The sequence below is a fragment of the Myodes glareolus genome, chromosome 2, assembly GCF_982192425.1.
Source record: "Myodes glareolus chromosome 2, mMyoGla1.1, whole genome shotgun sequence".
In the NCBI taxonomy this organism is placed as follows: domain Eukaryota; kingdom Metazoa; phylum Chordata; class Mammalia; order Rodentia; family Cricetidae; genus Myodes; species Myodes glareolus.
In genome coordinates this window covers 124,209,199-124,230,855 of record NC_142027.1, presented here as the reverse complement: position 1 = coordinate 124,230,855, position 21,657 = coordinate 124,209,199, and the positions used below count along the sequence as shown (strand labels likewise).

At 43.2% G+C, this 21,657-nt stretch overlaps 1 protein-coding gene across 1 annotated transcript in view; it reads left to right on the top strand.

The window, feature by feature from the left end:
• Mlxip (MLX interacting protein) overlaps nt 1-21,657 on the top strand; it is a 59,995-nt gene that overhangs the window by 6,808 nt on the left and 31,530 nt on the right. The window lies entirely within an intron of this gene.

The following is a 21,657-nucleotide window of genomic DNA, read 5'->3' as shown; positions in this document are numbered from 1 at the left end:
GGAACAGGCACAGTTAGTTGTAACTGTCCTGTAGGATAGATGTAAAAGATGTGACAAGAATGACTCTGATTTAAGGGCAGTATTGGGAGGCATGTCTACACCAGGTCAAGTGTGTATGAGTCTGTGTCCAGAGCCAGTGTGTGGATGGTTTTGCTGATCTAGGACTCAGTGCTTATCCCTTTTCCCCAGTGTTAATTATCAGAAATAATGAATTCTCTTCCCTAAGAGAAGCCTATGTACCTCTTAGTCTAGGAACAAATTTCTATTTTAAGTAGCGTCTACTGGTTAATTGCCAGTCCAATAGAAGGGTGAGGAAGAGTTAATAAAATTGGAAAAGAAAGTTGAGACTGTCGCTCATTCGGCACAAATGAGTGACGTGGTGGTAGATACCTGTAGACCCAGCACTCTTGGAAAAGGGAAGTTCAAGGTCATCTACAGCTACATAGTGACTTCAGGGCAACCTGGTTGCCATGAGACTTTGCCTCAAAAATAAGCAAGCAAGTAAGTAAGTAAGTAAGTAAATAAATAAATAAATAAATTTGGACCTAGAAGTTAAGGATTAAATTTGTGTGTATGATGCCAGGCAGTGGTGATGCACGCCTTTAATTCCAGCACTTGGGAGGTAGAGGCAGGCAGATCTCTGCGCGTTTGAGACCAGCATGGTCTACAAAACTAGTTTCAGGACAACTTGGACTGTTACACAGAGAAACACTCTCAAAAAAATTTTTAAAAAATTTGTGTATGTACACATGTATATGTAGTACTTGTGTGTGTGTGTGTGTGTGTGCATGTAGGTACACATGTACACGTGTGTGTAGGCATGCAGAGGTCAGAGGTAGTGTCCATTATCTTCCTCTGTTGACCTCTACCTTTTTATTTTTTAAATTCCTCCCCATCCCCACCTTATTTTTTGAGATATGGTTTCTGGCTAAACTCAGATTATTGACTGGCCAGGCTGGCTGCTCAGTGATCTCTAGGATGTGCCTATCCCTGCTCCTTCTGCACTACAGTTACAAATGACAGAGGACAACTCGTAGCAGTAGGCTCTCTCCTACTACCATGTGGGGCCTGGAGACTGAATTCAGCTTCTCAGACTTGGCAGCAAGCACCTTTACCCATTGGACCATCTTGTGTGCCCTAATTCGAAGGATCTTATGCATTGTAGATGATTACTTTACTACACCCTCAGACCAGGAAAAGTCTCTTGAACTGAAAAGACCCCCCATTCATCCACTTATAGAAGCCTAGAGGAAATGAAGTTGCCACTTCCTCTATTGCTATAAGGCACCCGGGGCATCCCAGATAGGAAGGTGGATGTCTTTGGCTACTTAGAATCCTATCCTCACTGGGTAAAACTGTATTTCCTTCAATCTGAGCCTTCCTCAAGTCAATGAACCTCATATACTTTGGAAAACCACCACCCTTATTTGATTTAGCCGTGTGTATGATTATGTGGTCCTGACTAACCTGCTGTTTTCACCTTTGAGTTCCCTGTGGAGGCTAATAGTACCTCTAAAACAGACTGTGTGATTAAGAAATGTATGTTGAAGGAGAGGGAGTGGGAGGAGGGGCAGAAATGGAAACTTTTAAAATTTAATAAAATTACTTTCAAAAAAAAAAAGAAATGTATGTTGAATTGAGAAGGGATTCTCTGTTATCTGGAACCAACTTTATAAACTTGCCTTTGTTGAGTCTTGCTTATCTTTCTTTCAGTTCTTTGAAGATAATTGTATGGATTGATGCTTTAGGGAATGTTGGTGTGGAGTGGACATTTGTGTTGTTGCCCACTTGGATGGTGTGATAGGCAGGTTAACAGTACCCTTGAAGATGTCTGTGTTGAAACTGATGAGACAGCTTGGTGGATAAAGGCATTTACCACCAAATCTGACAACCCACATGGTAGAAAGGGAGGACAGACTTCCAGAAGAAAAAAAAACAACTCCAGTAAGTTTTTCTCTGACCTACACACACACACACACACACACACACAAAGTAAATAAATGTAACAACAACAAAAGGATAATTATGTCCCAGTTTACGAATCCTATGAATATGTTGTTACACAGTAAGGTGGATTTTAGGCTGGAGATGGAATTAAGTTTGCTGATCAGCCAATATTATCTGAGTGGGCCCAGTGTAATCACAAGGGTCCTTAACAAGTGAAAGAGAGAGCTGGAAAGATCACAGTAGGAAAAGACTCATGTTGATGCAGCTAACTTTGAAGAAGAGGAAGAAGGAAACTGTGAGCTAAGGAATATGGGTAGCCTTAAAAGAGCAGGCCGCAGGAAGCAGCATCTCTGCTAGTGTTTTAGAAGGATACAGACTTGCTGGATCTTGGTTTTAGCCCCGTGAGACCTAAATTTGATATTTGACCTTGAAGATTATGAAATAATAAATTCATTTCTGTATCTCTAAGTTATAACACAATAGGAAACTAATGCATATTAGTTTCAAAAGTTTCTGTTCTTATTTTCTTTCTTTCTTTCTTTCTTTCCTTTTCTTCTTCTTCTTTTTTTTTTTTTTTGCAGAGGGTGGGGAGGGTGGGCAGGGTTTTTCTATATGACCCTGGCTGTCCTGGAACTCACTGCACAGAGGTTTACCTGCTTCTTCTTCCCGAGTGCTGGAATTACAGGCACGCACCACCATGCCCAGCTTTTTTTTTCTTTCTGTGTTTTTTGAAGTGTCTCAGTATGTATCCATGTGTATGTTCAGGGTGTGAGAGGCTAGGGAAGGATGTGAGGTGTTCTGCTCTGTCACTCTTAGTCCCTTAGAAAGAGTCTCTCAGTAACTTGGAGCTGAACTGGACGCCAGAGAACCCTGCTGATCGCCTTTCTCTGCGCTTCACAGAGCTGGGGTTGAGTATGTGCACAGCTCCACCCAGCTTCTCTATGTGGGTGCTGGCTCTGAATGCTGCATGCTCACTGTGCAAGTGCTCATATACTCTCACTGTTAAGCCACCTTCCTAACACCTGTTTTTCTTCTTTCCTATTGACAGCTTTTCACTGAACTCACTATCCTCTTGTCTTAGCCTCTCAAGTGTAGATACTATAGTTGTGCAGTGCTCAGCCTGACCTGTTTCTTGAGAAAATGTTTCTAAGCACTTAACCTCTCTTTTTTACTCACTGAGCTTGGTAAGAATATCTTCAAGCCTTCTTCCTCCACAAAAGAACGTGCAGCCCGCCATGGAATGATAGTTATGCTGAATGGATTGGCCTTGGTTCAGGGGTCTCTAGTGACAGGAGAGCCCTGCTCAAAGGAAATGCCTGTAAAGTGTACTGTGGCCTTATTCTCTGCCTGGTATAATTTCTGTAAGAGGGTGTTGTTGAAAGTCAATTTGACGTTTTTGTTTGGGTCATAGAACTTAGGGCTTAATGCACTCTGGCCCAAGTACTGTCCCTCTTTTATTTTGAGAGAGAGTCTCACTAAGTTGCCCAAACAGGTCTCCTGTCTCAGCTTTTCAGATAAGTGGGATTATAAATCCAAGCCACTATGTCTAGCTTCAGTTTGACATTTTTGTTTCATTATGTTTTTGAGACAGGGTCTCATATAGTCCTAAGTGTGTGTATGAGAGAGTGTGTGTGTATGTACACATGTGTGTACACTCAGATCATGTGGAGGTAGCCCTTCCTTGGTGTTGGTTCTTGTCTTCCACCTTGTTTGGGACAGGGTCTCTTATTTGCCACTGCATATGCTAGGCTACCTGACTCTCAAGCTGCTAGGGATTTGCCCATCACTGCCTCATAACTTGCTATAGAAGTGCTGGGATTACAGATGCCGACTCTTGTGTCCAGCTTTATGGGGATTCTCATTTACCCATTGAAGCATTTCTCCAGCCTGACCTTTAGCTCTTTTTAAAATTTATATCTTGACTTTAATTTTTTTTTCTTCTTTTAGATTTGTTTATGTGCATGTATGTCTGTGCACTATGTCATGCCTGGTGCCCATGTAGATCAGAAGAGTGTGTCAGATTTCTTAAAAACTGTAGCTATGAATGAGTTGCCATGTGGGTGCTGGGAATGGGAATGATTCTCTGGAAGAACAAGTACTCTTAATAACTGAGCTTCTTAGCCGGGCTGTGGTGGTGCACTCCTTTAATCCCAGCACTCAGGAGGCAGAGGCAGGCGGATCTCTGTGAGTTTGAGGTCAGCCTGGTCTACAAGAGCTAGTTCCAGGACAGGCTCCAAAGCAACACAGAGAAACCTGTCTCAAAAACTAAAGACCAAACCAAACAAACAAACAAAAACCAAGAACTGAGCATCTCATCATCTGACTTTGAACTCTTTTTTTTTTTTTTTCCAGATAGAGTTTCACTCTGTAGGCTAGGCTGGCCTCAAACACACAGCTTTCCACTTGCTTCTGTCTCATGAGTGCTGGGACTAAAGGCATTGGACTAATCCTCCTGTTTCTATGTCCCAAGTACTGGTATTACTAGCATGGACCACCACCCATACACCAATGGATTTGACTTGTTTGTAGGATTCCTATAATGGCCCATGAAAGATGCAGATTATTTCTTCTCCAGAATCAAATTACTTATTGGGTATAAAATCTGCGGTTCAGGCAACCAGTGTTTGTGGCAATCTGTCTTTTGTTGGTTAGAATTCCAAGCCACAAAGGCTTGTGTTTCAGGTTGAGCTTATTTAGGTCACAAACTCCCTGATGCCAACCTCAGGAAGGGTTCTTGTTAATTCTTCACCAATTCTGGCACCTTCTGTACTACCAGAGGGCTGTGGAGACTGGAGCTAGAGCCAGGTGACCCTTATTCCCAGCAGGAGAGAGAACCTTCTTTACTGTTCCGTTTAGAAGTGACTTTCCAGCTGGTCAGTGGTAGCGCAAGCCTTTAATACCAGCACTTAAGAGGCAGAGGCAGGCAGATTTCTGAGTTCAAGGCTAGCCTGTCTATAGAGAGAGTTCCAGGACAGCCAGAGTCACACAGGTAAAACCAGTCTGGAAAAACAAAAACAAAAACAAAAAAACCAACAAAAAAAGTGACTTTCCTTGACAGTCTCACTCTTGCTGTCTACCAGTACTCCCCCCTTTCCTCTCTCTTGTCCTTTGCTACAGGAGCCTCTGCATCCTAGAGTTTGCTAAACTTCCTGTTACTATTAGAGCTCTTCAGCCTTATGACATTAACCCTATAGTCTCCAATCTCGATGTTTAAGAAGGAGGCAAGGAGGGAGGCTAAGTGGCTCTCTCACTAAGTAGAATCTCTTCAGCCACAGAGTTGAAATCTAGCTGTGATTTTGGTTTGTCTGCTGCCAAATCAAGTGCTCATTTCCTAACATATATTCACAAGGTCACCTTGTGTCACAGGGCACAAGTCAGGCTTTTGAGGTACACGAAACTTTTCTTACAGAAGTCAGTAAGCAAATTTGATTTTGTCTTTGAGTTGCAATGAAGAACATAAAACAAAACAAAAGATAGTATAACGAGGTTGGAAAGGTGGGTAGATACTTTGAACTGCTCAGGGAAGTGTTCTGAGGAGGTGACATTTCAAGTTAACCTGCAACCTGAGCGGAAAATAAAAGTCAGGCGTGAATGGTAGAAGAGGCCCAAGGTGGAGTGAGCATGGCACATTTCAGCATTAGAAAGACCAGCAGAACTAGATATTGGGCATGGACAGTGAAAAGAGGTGAGCTTGAAGAATCAAGAGGATTTATAGTGGGAGCGAGGACATTATTCTTACTGAATTAGGAATACTGATTTACCTTCATTGTGGCTCATCTGCTGGTGATTACTCTTAGGGAACTAGAAGCCAGAGTTGAAATGAGCATCTTTTTTTTTTTTTGACAATGTCTCTCTCAACATAGCCTTGGCTGTCCTTGAGACACACTACCAGGCTGAGATCTACAAGATTCACCTGTCTCTGCCTCCCCAGTGGTGGGATTAAAGGTGTGTTTCATCACAACTAGCGAACATCCCTCTTGAAGCTGTTGAACTCTCTTCTCAGACCAGTATGTCCACAGTCGGATGGTGTGAATTCAAGATGGTTTTGAACTTGCTGATGAATTGGACGTGGGAGAACAAGGGAGGGAAGGAATGAATTGACTTTCCAGGTGATGGCTGAGCCACTGGGACTATCAGTACCCTGTGTGGCTGGTATGTGTTATGGACCTTGGTTCCTAGGGTGTGTGTTGGCTGCCATCAGAGTAGTGGGCCTCACAATCACACTGAATTCTGATCCTGCCCAGTCTGAGAACTTGTATTTGTTCTATAGGCTATGCTGCTCTGTTTTGTCTCTCTGAGCTCTGTGTATTTATATTCATAGTCATATATTCTCCTCACCCCAATTCATTTGAGACAGGGTTTCACATTGCAGCCCAGGCTTCTCTCAAACTCATGATAATCCTCCTCTCCGCTGTGCCTCTTTTTTTCTTTTTCTTTCTTTTTTTTTTAAAGACAGGATTTCTTTATGAAGCTCTGACTGTCCTGGAATTCACTTTGTAGATAGGCTGGTTTGAACTCAGAGTTCCTGTTTCCCTAATGCTGTGTTTAATGAGCATCACACCAGGCTTCTTCTATTGGGCTTTGTGAAGAGGCTTTTGGGAGGAGAAACTTTGAGTTTGGAGATTGCTTTCTGAGTGACAAAGCTTTTCAAAATGCCGTGCTCCTAAATGTTATTTTTATTTGTATGGTTTAGTGACAGGAATATGGTTTGATCTCAGATTCCCTAAAGAAACCTCAGCCTAGTGTGCTTGTTGTCTTTAGGGATAGACTGTACCATCAGAACAATCTAGAAGGAGTGACATTGGTAGTTCCAGGGGAGGCTCTCAGATCTGAAAGATAATTTCAGAAGCAAAATTCCTTGTCTTTAGCTTTTGAGCCCTAGACATGAGCATGAAGATCCTGTTTGGATGACAATGAAGATACTAACTCGGAGATGACAGAGGGAGTCAGGTGACTGGTACAAACAAAGGATTGGGGAACTCTGAATTAGAGAGAGAAAATCTTGGAGATTTTTATGGCACTCTGTTGAGGAATATTCTGAGAACAAGAGATCAGATTTTTCTTTTTAGACAGTCTTCTAATAGCCTGAGCTGAATGATGTCAATCCTACCTCAGCCTCCTGAGTGCTGGCCTTACAGGCATGTAGCACTACACTCAACTCCGATGTGGTATTGGGGACTGAACCTTGTACTTGGTAGACAAGCTAGTGACACCCCTACTGCATGCATTACATGTATACCTGGTACCTGTGGAGGTCAGAAGAGAACATTGAATCCCTTGGAACTGGAGTTACAGAGGTTTGCTAGCCACCATGTGGGTTGTAGGAATTGAACCTTTGTCTCCTGGAAGAACAGCTAGTACTTTTAACTGCTAAGCCATCTCTCCGTCCAATATATACTACTTTTTGTTTATTTATTCGTGGACATACTTCTCTCTCCCTCTCTGAAACAATGTTTCACTGTATGACCCAGAGTGGCTCAAACTTGCAATATTCCTCCTGCCTTAGCCTCCAAAGTACTGGGGTTGTAGATATAAGCTACCATGCTTGATGATAGACTTCTATGTTGTTATTATTGTTAGACAGGTGGAGTCTCAACTATGCAGCTCTGGCTAGCCTAGAATTCATTTTCTAGACTGGGCTGGCCTCAAACTCTCAGAGATCCACTGCCTCTTTTGTACTGAGATTAAAGGCATGTGCCACCACACCTGGCTACAGACATTTTGTTTTTAAATTTTATTTTGTGTTTGTGCACATGCAGGGTGGAAGTCAGAGATTGATTTCAAGTGTACCTGTATTGCTCCCGTTTTGAGAAAGGGTATTTCTCTGAACCTAAAATTTGCTGATTTGGATAGACAAGCTGGCCCGTGAGCACCAGAGTTCTTGTTACCACTTCCCCAGTACTAGGATTATAGCTGCGTGCTGCCCTTGCCCAGCCTTTTTATATGGGTTCTATGAATCAAACACAGCTCCTCATGTTTTGTGTGGCAGGCACCTTACCAAATGAACCATCTCCCTAGCTCTCAACAAACATATTTTTGAGGAGACTTGAAAGTATTTTGTTATTTGGACATTGATTTTTCCATATACTGTAACATGATTCTCTTATGGCGTCAGGTAGGAACTTTCTTACAGGGTGTGATGGTTTTAAAGAAAATGGCCTCCAAAAGGAGTAGCACTGTTAGGAGGTGTGGCCTTGCTGGAGGAAGTGTGTCACATGAGGGAGGGCTTTGAGGTCTCTTTCACTCAGTGTAACAGTCAGTCGTCTTCCTGTTTGTTGTCTGAAAGATGTAGGACTCTTAGCCATGCCTGCCTGCATGCTGCCGTGCTCCCCACCATGATGATAATTGATGATTATCATCTGAATTGATGATTCAGAGGACTGAACCTCTGAAACTGTAAGCGAGCCACCTCAATTAAATGTTTTCCTTATAAGAGTTGCCATGGTCATGGTATATCTTCACAGTAATAAATAAAAAAACCCCTAAGACATAGGGCAAATGTAAAATATCTCTGAAACATTTGAAATTACATGGGACTAGAAGCCTGAGGTCAGTGTGACCTTGGGTAGGTACTTCTTACTTGGGTCCTTTAGGTCATGATGTTCAGGGAGAAAAATGACTAAGATAGACTAGAGTCATGGTTACTACACTAAGTTTTCTTCCACAGATATAGTTTTTGAGTGATATTGTCCCAGGAACAGATTACATCCAATAATAAAAAAATAAAAATTATTGAAAAACAAAACAAAAAGCCAGGTGGTGGTGATACACGCCTTTAAGTTCAACACTCAGGAGACAGACAGATCTCTGAGTTTGAGGCCATCTTGGTTGACAGAGCGAGTTTCAGAATAACCAGGAGTACACAGAGAAACTCTTTCAAAAAACCAAACCAACCAACAACCAGCCAACCAAAAAGAAAGTAGGGGGGAGAATTGCTCAGTGGTTAAACACTAGCTGTGTTTCCAGAGGACCTAGGTTTGATCCCAGCACCCACATGGCAGCTTACAACTAACTGTCCAGAACTCCAGTTCCAGGAGATCTGATACCCTCTTTTGGCCTCTTGAGGCACCTGCACACATATGGTGGTGTACAGGCATAAAGAAGAGTAGGACTGGAGAGATGGCTCAGTAGTTAAGAACACTAACAGCTCTGCCAAAAGACCTGGGTTTAATTCCCAGCATGACCTGGTAGCTCACAACCTTCTGTTCCAGGAGACCTGAGACCCTTTCTGGTCTTCACAGGCATGAGGCATACACACACAGTGCAGGTACATACATGCAAGCAAAACACTACATAAAATAAAATGAATTAAAAATTAAATAAATACATAAATATAAAATAAATATAAAAATTTATAAATATAAAAATAAGAAGTAACTACGTGGAACAACATGCTTGAATTTGGGGGGGGGTTGAGACAAGGTTTCTCTGTAACTTTGGTGCCTATCCTAGAACTAGCTCTTGTAGACCAGGCTAGCCTCAAACTCACAGAGATCCACTGCCTCTGCCTCCCAAGTGCTGGGATTAAAAGTGTGCGCCACCACCACCTGGTTCCAACGTGCTTGAATTTACGAAACCTGCCAAATAAGGAGAGTTTAAGGGACTGGGCTTTAGCTCAGTTGGTAGAATGCTTATCCTGCCATTCATTAAGCCCATGGGTTCAATCTCCAGCACTGTATACACTGGACATGGGGCAAGTGTCTAATCTTAGCGCTCAGGGAATGAAGGCAGAAGGATCAGAAGTTTAAGGCCATCCTTGGCTACATAGCAAGTCTAAACTTGCCTGGGATCATGAGAACCTGCCTTAAAAAAAAAAAAAGCTTTTAAGTATTTGACGCAAAATAACACCATAATTCAGAAGAGTATCCAGTTCCATTTACATGAAGTTCTAAATGGGCTAAAGGAGATGAGTACTTATGAATCAGGTGTGATGGCATGGGCCTGTAATGCCTGTGCTCTGGAAGATCCTAAACCACATAGAATGTTCAGGGCAGCCATGCTGCGTGAAGCCCGCTCAAAGAAAAACAAAAAACTGGTACTTACTTCTGAAGTACTAGAGCAGAAGCTGACTGGGAAAAGACATAAGAGGTGTTCTGGAGGATGCTGATTTTTAGCTTGTTTGTTGTTATCATTTTCATTGTTGTTCACCTTTATTTTTTATTTTGTGGGTGTGCACATGCACTCCCACCCGTGTGCACACATGTGCATATTGTAGGTCACATGTGAGGTCAGAGGAAGACTTTATGGAGTTAGTTCTTTCCTTCCAGAAATTGAATTTAAGTCAAAGGCCTGTATGGCAAGTGCCTTTACCTTTGGAGTCCCTCTAGCTATCTTGTTTTTGTTTTTGAGACTGGTATCAACTTTAAGCCCAGGTTGATCTGGAACTCACTCTGTAATACAGGCTGTCCTCAAACTCAGTGAAATTTCTACCTCAGCCCTCCAAGTGCTTTGATTTACTTTGTCTTTGTGGTGCTAGGATAAAACCCAGGGCCTCATTAGCACTGCACCACTAAGCTATATCCCTAGCCCTCTTTTGTCTTTTTGAGACAGGATTTCACGCTGTAGCTTAGGCTGATCCTGAACTCATGAGCATTCTCCTGCCTGACAGGTGCTGGGATATGCTTGGCCATTAAGAAAGAAAAAGAAAATAATTCAGATATTTCTGTATGTCTAATGTTATCTATATGAAATCTTATTTGGAACATGCAGGACTAGATGTCCTCAGTATGTCAGTAACTAGAAATCCCGTTATTCTGTTTTTTGTATATGCGGTAAGTACAGAAATAGTTGGGAAGTGACCTTGTCTGAGGCTTCCCCTAGAACAGAGACATGGGAATTGATTTCTGCATCTTACACAGGAGCTTGCCAAATTACTGTCTGCAAAAATTATCTCTTTATGACTTTTCTCTTAATATTGTTAATCTGGGTCAGAAGTCACAAACTTGAATGGCCACAAGGGCCAGGATATAAAACAGGCCATTTCTGAGATCAAGAGGCCCTCTGGTATTTTTTCTTGTCCTCTTTTGGAAGTCATAGTTACAGGGAAATATTTATTAGGAAATATTTAAGCAGCAGTGGACTCAGCCTCAGTGACGAGAAGGCAGCAGGAAGTGATGAGGACTGCTGTGAACTAGAGTCTTGGCCTGAGAGCAGTCGCCCCTTAGCCCCATGTGATGCTTGCTGTCTGGGAATATGAGCTCAGCGTAACATCTGGCATATCTGAAGAGTTGGAAGAATAAATCTGGATTTTTTTCCCCTTTCAATATTGTCCTATGTCACTAGACTACCTGTAGGTAATCTGAACCCTGTAGGATTCTCTGACCCAGAAATCTAGACTTTTATGAGGACTCTACTTTTAACTTTTGGTTTTGTTTGTAATTTAGAGTTTAAGCTTAGTTATCAGATATTAGGCACTTGGGGATGGGGGAGACTGAATTTAATCTAGATTGAATCTAGGTTAGACCTAACTGATAAAGGTAGTGTGTTGTTTGCTACCATTTGACTTTGGCCCAAGGACCATTCTAGAGGGGTCCTTTCTGTTTTATGTACCTTCTTGTTCTGTTTGAAGTCACAGGATCATAATCTCCTGATAATAAATCTGAGATTGCCTAGTGAACCCCAAAGATGTGCACGTTTTTTGAAGACCATTATTACACTGTGTTAGGATGTGCTGAAGCCCTGGTTTTGCCCTAAAGATGGAAGGTTCACCCCTCCCTTTTTTTTTTAATCAAATTCTTGGTTCTAGGTTGATCTTAGTTTTACATTATCTCTCAGTCTCATTGCCATGAGTGACTAGAGTGGGGTGGTCAGATTTGGATGGCCTTTGGTCACAGTTGAAACAAAGCTATAACTTTTAAGTTAGGCTGTGATGGTCTCCTGCTTAGTTCTCAACCCACATATTTTTCTTATTGTACATGGTGCTGGCCGTGTGTGTGTGTGTGTGCCTGTCTGTCTGTGTGTCTAGGCACTTACGTTTGGGGTGGCTTATACCGCAGTGGTACACCCGACAGGTCCCTCAACATGTGTGTGACTGACAGCACTGCACACTGTTCGCTTGTGCAGCTCACCTGGGGTGAGCTTCTTAGGCTTTCCAGCTATTTCCTTTTTTTCATCTCTTTGATCTGCTATATAATGATGTTGTCAGATAGCTTTATGATTTATAAGTGCCATTACTTCTGAGAAGATGAAAGTAGAATCTTTTCATCAGAGATGTAGTGCTTTCTCTGCTGAGACATGTTTGCTGAGTGCTGGGTAGCTTTTCTCAGCTTAGATGCTTGCTTTGGAGTTTTGTCTCTATTTTTAGTCCTCTTTCTAGACTTAACTCATCATTATTTCTGTGTCCATAGTATTCCATTTTTTATTTTTATTTTTAGTGAGACAAGATCTTAACATTGTAGCTCTGAAACTCACTGTGTGGTTTACGCCTGTCTTAAACTTGTGCCAATCCTCCTGCCTCAGACTCCTCTTTGAGATTTTTAGGTGTGATCTGTCAATCCAACCATTATAATTTTTGAACATTTTAACTTTAAGAGATGTCTCAGTGGATAAATATGCTTGCTGCCAAGGCTGATGAGCTGAGTTTTATTCCTGGGACCCACATGGTGGGAGAACTGAATTCCCAGGTTGTCCTCTGACCTCTGTATGCTCGCTGTGGCATGTGAGTGAGTAGATAAAATGAACAGACAAAAAAATTTAAAAAACCTACCCTTTTCTTTTAAATTCTACTTTTATTTTACTGTAGAAAATTTAGAAACTATGACTGTAGATAAAAGGAAAGCTAAGAATCGGAACCCGCAGGGGTACCCTCTCGGCTCCCCGGTAGTTATCCTTGTTTTTAAATTGTTTTTGGCGTGCTGAGTGTGCACTCTTCTTCCTCTTAGCAGCTGCTGAATACCTCCCCAAGTCCCCAAATGCTCATCAGCAGTGTTTTCAGTGCTCAGTAGGATCTCATTGTGGGATGTGTTGTTATTTATTTAATCTCTCTGTTGATCCTCGGGAATATTTTCATGGTAATTTTTTTGTAGAACCCCAGGGCCCCTGCTGTTTTGTTTGATTTTGGTTTCTGAGAAAGGATATCAAGTAGCCCAGGCTGGCCTTGAACTTACTGTGTAGCCAAGTATGGCCTTGACTTGATCCTTCTGCTTAATGCTGGAATTATGGGTATTTGCCACCACTCTGAGCTATGTCCTATTCTGTTCATCCCTGTCACATATTCTGAATTGGCTCCATTCTCTGAAATGTCCCTCTGCCTCCCTTTCCTTACTGATAGAACCCTTTACCCTGAGAACATTTTGGCAGTACCCTGTGTCACTACACTAGGCACCCTTACCTTGTCACCTGACCCTCTACTCATTTGGGCAGGCATGGGGGGATCATGGTTTCAGTTGCACAGTTGAACAGTGCCTCTTCTGTGCCCTAGGTTGCTTTTTTGAAAGCTTCTCATGTTTTCTTTTCTTTTCTTTCTTTTCTTTTTTTTTTTTTCGAGACAAGGTTTCTCTGTAGCTTTGGAGCCTGTCCTGGAACTAGCTCTTGTAAACCAGGATGGCCTCGAACTCACAGAGATCCGCCTGCCTCTGCCTCCCGAGTGCTGGGATTAAAAGTGTGCGCCACCACCGCTCGTGTTTTCATGTTTGTCTCTGTAGTTGGCAGAGGGGTTGGGGACAGTGACTGTCAGCAGCTTTTATGTCCCTGTTGTGACTTGAGGGCTGACAAACCCCAAAGACACTGGAAGCATTATCTTTGTCCCTGAGTATTATCCATTGACCTTTTATTGTTCTAGAGGCAGGGAGGAGGGCAAGGGCTTGAAGAGTGCAGTCTTACAGTGGGTGCCTAGTAGAGGCTGCACTCTGGCTGATTCAGGAAAGGAAGAGCTGACTAAATTCTGAAACACTATTTAAACACTTTGTCAGGAGGAGTCCTGACTGTCTCCAGATTTGTCAGCCATCTTTTTTTTTTTCTTTTTTCTTTTTTTGGTTTTTCGAGACAGGGTTTCACTGTAGCTTTGGAGCCTGTCCTGAAACTAACTGTTGTAGACCAAGCTGGCCTTGAATTTGCAGAGATCTGCCAGCCTCTGCCTCCTGAGTACTGGGATTAAAAGTGTGCACCACCACTGCCTGACTTTTGTCAGCCATTTTTAGAGCTGCTTAAAGAGTTTTCTACCAACAGCACTCTGGGGGACGTGCTGGACAGAAGGCCTGCTGAGCAGACTTTGGTTGTCTGACTTGCCCTGAATTGAGGTGGGGACCAGGGGAAAGGATTGGAGCCCAGGTGTCCATCCATGTTTTGCTGTTCTTCTGACATCTTACTGAGGGCTCAGTGATTGCTTTCTTAGAGTGGCTCTTGTCTACTGGACATGTTCCTGTTACCTTTTAATTTTGAGTGTGAGTGTTGTTTGTGATGCTAGTGGTCAAATCTAGGGCTTCATACATGCCAAGGGCACAGTCTACCCCTGAGCTCTATCCCTAGTGCCCACTGTTGAAATCCATTGGTTTTTCTCCGATGAGAAGCACTAAAAGAGATCACTACTGCACACTTTTAACCCAGCACTCTGGAGGCAGGCAGATCTCTGTGAGTTCAAGGCCAGCCTGGTCTACACAGCAAGCTCCAGGCTAGCCAAAGAGTACATAGTGAAAAAGAAAGAAAGAAAAAGGGGAGATGGGGAGGCCAATCCTGATAGAAAGCCATGCAACAGGAAAATCTGCCTTCACAAAAGCAAAGAACACACTTATCAAGTCAGCTGCATATTGTCCTTGATGTTGTCCTTGCACAGTGTGAGAGCAGACAGGCAGGTGGGGCTTACCTGTGCCTGCACAGCCTCCTCCAGCAACCAGAGATCTGAAGATTGCAACGGAGCAGGTGTGGCCCATGTGTGGCCACCTGCGTTTTCCTAGATTAGTCTGTGCTTATCTTTGTTGTGCCCGCTGCTGGCTCCTTGGGTGCTCTGGGTGTATGTGAAGTACAATCTCATTGGTAGAGTGGGCACACAGTGAGCAGCCAGGGTGTGGTGTGAGAAATACTGTAATCTGCTTCCCCCTGTCTGCAGGGGGAATGTTCTTCTGTTTCGTGTCTTAACAAATCCCAAGGCAGAGGTTTTAGGGTCTTATAGTGATGGGAGCAGCCACCCCAAACTGAGAGCCCTCATCAAGATCTTGACTGTGCTTTCCTCCCAAAAGCTCCTAACACAGGTGGCAGCACTGTGGAGACGATAATGTTTCAGACTTTTGTTCCTCTTGGCTAGGATTACGGAGAAATTATCGGCAAGTCAGATTTAAACAGTCCCGAGAGCCTGAGAAGGGCTTCTGAGGTAGGAGACAGAGCATAACAGCTGGCTGTGGTGATGTGTCATCTGCAAAGGGCAGCTGGATGCTCCTCCTGTGAGTTGGCTAATGGTGGTTTATATGCATAATTCGTTTTCCTCTTTTTTAGCATGATGTCTCAAAGTCACGGGGACTAGAGGATAGAAATTAGGAGGGGAGGGCAGGTTTTTCAACCAGCTCTTGTTGGCTGTTGCAATCTCCTGACAAAGCCACCATTGTTTTGAATCAAGTGCCAGTTGGTTTGGTTTGAATCGCTCTGGTGCCCTGAAACTGGCTTCTTTTTTCCTACCTCCACCACTGTTCTTCTTGGGGGAGGCCTGGAAGAAGGAAGACCACCAGTCCCATATGGGGAGCACCATTTCCTTTGTCCTCCTAGAGCAGACAGCTGTGGCTGGTCCCATGGTCATCCCAGTCCTGTCCTGCACCTTGGCTGGGCTGTAGCCCAGGCTGCTTATTAATGCTCCCGAAGCATCAAGTTTTCAGGAATCATGCTGCCTGATGGTGGCCTTGGCCTTACTTGGCACTGGCCTGCTTCGTGCAAGGACCGCCTGCTCTGGTACAGCTGTCTGCTTGCTGTTGCCACTGCCACCACTGACCTCCCAACCAACTTTTTGGCCTGATGCCTGTCCCTATCTTGTGTACATGCTACAGAGATAACCAACAAAAGCCAGGAATTCCTCTGGCTGAGCTTCCAAAAGGCAAAGAGTGAACCTCAGAGCCTCATTTGGCCCCTGCGCTAACTTGAGAGTGCATTTTCTCACTTCCACTCCTCGGTGCAGTTTCATATCTCAGATCTGACTCCAGACATTTGGGAACTCCCAGCCCCAGAGGAGGAGAACATCAAGAACTCTGCTGGGTGGAGGTGGCCTCCTAGGGCAGTATTGGTAGTGACCAGGTTAAGATGTTCTTGGTACAGTAGAGTTAATTGCTCTTCAAATGCAGTATGGTTACACACTGACTTCTGAACAGCTAAGAAGGAAAATGTGCATTGTGGTAAAAAAAAAAATTGTATCAACTACTTTTGTCTCAGCCAAATTAAAAGTTTTTTAAGGCTCTCCAAATCCCCAAAAGTGGGCATAGAGTACATGACAGCAGAGCTGGATGTAGAAGGGTGTAAAAGGACGTTCTCCACAAACCTAGCTGTTGTTCAGAGACAGTTTTCAGAATTATTTTCATACTTTGACTTGAGGGACATGGGAAAATCTTAAAGATAGGTTACAACCTAGATGTGTTGGAACATGCCCTTAGGCCCCAGCTGGTAGGGAGGTCGCGGCAGGAGTCCACTAAGCTCAGGAGTTTGAGGCCATAGCCAGATCTCATCTCCATCTTAAAATAAAGAAGTTGCCAGGTGGTGGTGGTACACACCTTTAATCCCAGTACTCAGAAGACAGAGGCAGGTGGATCTCTGATGGATCATGGCTACTCAGAGAAACTTTGTATCAAAAACAACAACAACAAATAAAAATAAAGATAAGAATAAAGAAGTTAGATAATTCTTAGTGGGGTGACTCATCTATAATCCCAGGATTTGAGAGATAGAAGGAGAATCAGAAATTCAAAGTCATCTTCCACTACATAACAAGTTTGAGGCTAGCCTGGGATACATGAAATCTTGTCTCAAAACAGCCGCCACTAAGAAAAAAAGGTTTTTCCTAGGTCAATGCTTTGATTTTGTGGAATTAAAACTGGGTTATTATTAAAATATATTTGCAAGGACCAGAAAGATGGCTCAGTGGGTAAGAGTGCTTGTCCCATGTCTTAGTCACTGTTCTGTTGCTGTGAGGGGGAATGCTGACCATGGCAACTCTTCTAAAGGAAGGCGTTTGAGGGCGTGCTAACAGTTTCAGAGGCCTAGTCCATTACCATCACAGCACAGAGCATGATGGCAGGCAGGTGCTGGAAAAGTAGCTGAGAGCTACATCCTGATCTGCAGGCAGGGTGGGGGGTAGTCACTGGGGGTTCTGACTTGGGCTTTTGAAACCTCCAAAAAGAGGCCACACCTCCTAACCTTCCTAAATAGTTCACCAACTAGGGACCAAGCATTCAAACTTAAGAGCCTATGGAAAGGCATCTTTAAACCACCACAGCCAGTTTTAGATTAGTGTTGTTTATTTCTTTTCTTTCCTTTTTAAAAAGATTTATTTATTTATTATGTATACAGTGTTCTGTCTGCATGTATCCTTGCATACCAGAAGAGGGGACCAGACCTTATTACAGATGGTTGTGAACTGCCATGTGGTTGCTGGGAATTGAACTCAGGTCCCCTGGAAGAGCAATCAGTGCTCTTACCCACTGAGCCATCTCTCCAGCCCTGTTGTTTATTTCTTTAATTAAAATTTTTTCTTTTTGTTTGTTTTTCATTTTTGAATTTGGTTCTCACAAACCCAGGACAACTTCAAATTCTTTGGTCCTTTGCCTCCATTTCCCCAATTTTGGGGTTCCAGGCATGCCTGAGCCATCTCTCCAGCCCCGCCTGGGGCACCTTTAAGTTTATTTTTACTTTACTGTTTTTGAGACAGGGTCTCACGATGTCCCCTTGACTGACCTGGAACTCACTATTTAAATCAGTCTGGCCTCAGACTCACAGAGATCCTCCTGCCTCTGCCACCATGCCTGACTAACTTTGTTTTTTGAGGCAGGGTCTCATATATCCCAGGCTGATCTTGAACTTAACTGTGAGACTGAAGATGATTTTGAATTTATGACCTTCCTGTCTCTGCCTGCCAGGTGCTGGGATTATAGGTGTTTACCACCATGCCTGGTGTGGGGGAGGGGGTCAAACTTAGAACTCCATGCACGTTAGACCAGCATTCTACTGATTGAGCTACACTCCAACCGACAGTGAACCATTTTGAACCATTTGAAATAGGATATGGAAATCTCTCATGCACAATAATCTTCACTGCTTTCTTCAACAGTGAGTATAGTATAACTTATTTCTGAAAACCAATTTGTTATTTTTGTGTATGTACCAGTGCATGCCACGGTGTTTGTATGGGGGGAGGGGTGCAAGCACCTTCATCCACTGCACCATTTCAACAGTCTTACAAGTTATTATTTTAAAATGTTGTGGTGCTGAAAATAGAGCCCAGGATCTCACACACGCTAGGCAGGCACTCTTCCCATTGGGCTACACCCCTCAGCCTCTGTGTTTTGTTTTTTTGAGACAGGATCTAATGTAGCTGAGAATTATCTTTTTGATTCTCCCCTCCCCCCGGAGGTTTTCTCTGTGTAGTCCTGACTGTCCTGGAATTTACTTTGTAGACCAGGCTGGTCTTGAACTCATAGAGCTCTGCCTGCCTCAAATGCTGGGATTAAAGGTATGTGCCACCACCACCTGACTGCTACCTTCTGCCTTCCAGGTGCTAGAATTATAGGTGTTTTCCTAGTAAAATTGAGCATTTAGAAACATATTTATGAATATTCTTTCCTGTATTATTTTTTTTCTTGTCTGTGAGTGGGAAGTATATTTGTGTGTCCATGTTTATATATCCACACCCATGTGTGGAAACATGGAGTTGACACAGGTGCCTCTCAATTGCTCTATACCTTATTTTTTTATTAAAATTTAAATTTAGTTATTATAACATGTGTTCATGTGATTTGTGTGTGTGAGCAGAGGTGCACATATGCAGGTGAGAAAGACCCTTGTGGGAGTTGGTTCTTCCACCCTGGGCTCCAGGGATCAAGTTCAGGTTGTCATGCTTGTGTGGTGAGTGCTTCTCACTGTTGAACCATCTCTCAGACCCTCTGTATTTTTTGAAACTGTCTCTCATTGAACCCAGAGGTCACTGGTTGAGTTGGATTTCAGGCATGTACCATCACAATGGTGATTTTATGTGGGTGTTGAGCATCCAAACTTAAGTCTTCATGTATGTGTGGCCAGTACTTTATAATGGAGCCATCTCCCCAGCCCCTTAGTAGCATAATTTCTAATAATTTTCCACTGTTAAGATGTATGTGCTTCTATGTGCAGTGCTCCTGGACTCTTCAGGAGTTGGGGTTTTACACATGTCATCAAACTTAAGTGGCCACTCTACCCTAAGAAAGCGCCTAGCTTTCAGATACCTGTCTGTCCACTGCAGTGAGTTCTCAGCTTCCTCTCTGTCTAGAGTTATTCTTATTCTGTTGGTTTGCACAACTTGTTAAGCTGAAAGTAAAATAGGGATAATTAACTTAGTAAAGACTTAGAAACTCTGAGTCAAGAGTACAAACCTTGTTATCATCTTGAATTACTTTGACTTATTTGTGTGGAGATGGCTGGGGATAATATATCTTTTCTGTAATAATTTAAAGCCACTACTATCCGGTCACATCACCTGACAGTGTCTGTATGATAGTCATGCTCAAAACAACAAAACCACACACACGGGAAAGGGCAGTAAAAGGTACCCCGTAAGAGGACCACATGACTGATGTTTTCTTGCCACAGGAGCTAGGATAGTGCTGGTGTTGGGGGTACATTGCTAGGAAACTCTCACCTTCAGGTCCTGTCAAAGAGCTGTGAAGCTTTGTCACCCTGCTGCCTTTCTTCTTTGGTGGTATGGAAATGTTCTGATAAACAAGAAAGCCATCCTATGATCATTCCTTTTCTGCGTTGGCTACAGTGGCTCAAATGCCTTTTAATTGTCTTAACAGTTCTGCGGGGCACAATAGTGTCACCTGAGTGCAAAAATCCTTGCTCTGAGACACTGGTGTGTTCCGGATGGAACAGCAGCTTGCTCTAACCATCCACATCTGTGAAATCCGGTTCTCACAATCTCAATTAAAGCAAAATTCAAAAAGGTTACCTGTGTGCCCAGACCCTGGAGCTGCACTGAAGTCCCCTCCCTCTGTCCTCTGACCACAGATAGCAGCTTGTTGCTGAAGTGTCTTCAGACTAGAAAAACTGCTTCTTGATGCTGGTTAGGAGGTACTCTGTGTTTCCGTGAGTGAAGGCTGTCCTGACTACTGTTCTGCTGAAAGGTGAGGTGGGTTTTCATTACAGGCTCAGTGGACTAGATCAGGTCCCTGTCAGGTCTGGGATTGTGACTTTTGTGTTGTCAGGTAAGCTTTTCTGCAGGCTGAGGAAGTGCTATTGCCCTTAAGGCAAATAGCTACAGAAACCTCAGCCATAAGCTTCACTTAAAGTTAGACATAATGGCTTATGCCAGTATTCTCAGACCCTGAGAGGCAGAGGCAGGAGGATCACTGCAAGTTTGATACCAACCTGGTCTCTGCACAATAAATTTTAGTTTAGCCATGTCTGCATACTGCATACCGAGACCCTGTCTCGAAGCAAACAGATGAGGAGTTGGCTTAGTTGGTGACATGCTTTATGGACAATCATGAGAATGTGATTTTAGACCCACAGGACTCACATAAAAATCACTGCCTTCCCAGTGCAGAGACAGGAGGATCCCCAGAATTCTATGGCCAGCCAGTCTAGCTGAATTGATGAACTCCAGGTTCAGTGAGATACCATCTCCAAAAATAAACTTTTCTTATGTGTTTGCATTAGATATTAAGGTAGGAAATACCTATCATGGTTAATACTATCCACAGGGCTCAGGTTATAATTAGGATATGATGATTATACTAGACCTCAGCTTACCTCCTAACTGCTGTTTAGGATTTGTTGAAAAGGAAGGAGTTTAGAATGGCAGCCAATTTATAGAAGCATATGGAAGGGAAGCCATCTGTAACATGCTATAGAGGACTGATTTGGTGGGGGGAGGTGACATTTTAAGACAGTTGCATATAGCCCAGGATGGCCTTGAACACCTCATCCTTCTGCTTCTGCCTCCCAAGAGCTGGGATTACAGGTGCCACTTTGCCTGACTAGTAAGGACAGATTTTATCGGAATTTTGGATTGTATGAAGAAGGCAGTATGAGGAGGTTGTTTGCTTTGCTGAATTGCTCTCCTCAGAGATAGTCAAAGACTGTGGTTAGGGTGTTATATACCCATCTAATACTTTTTTTGTTTAATGTTAGTTGGTGTAATCTCAGCCACCCCTACTTTGGGCACCTCTTATTTGTGAGGTGTTTTTTGTTGTTGTTGTTTGTTTTGTTTTTGAAAACATCTTGCCATGTAACTTGGGCTGTCCTGCAACCTTCTAAGTAGGCAATACTGGCCTTGAATTTGTGTCTTTGCCTCTGCTTTCTGAGTACTAAGATCAGAGTATACCACCATATTTGGTTCTTTTGTGTTTCTTTTTTTTTTTTCTTTTTTTCTTTCTTTTCTTTTCCCCCTTGAGACAGGGTTTCTCTGTAGCTTTGGAGCCTGTCCTAGAACTAGCTCTTGTAGACCAGGCTGGTCTCGAACTCACAGAGATCCGCCTGTCTCTGCCTCCCCAGTGCTGGGATTAAAGGCGTGCGCCACCACCGCCTGGCTTCTTTTGTGTTTCTTACATT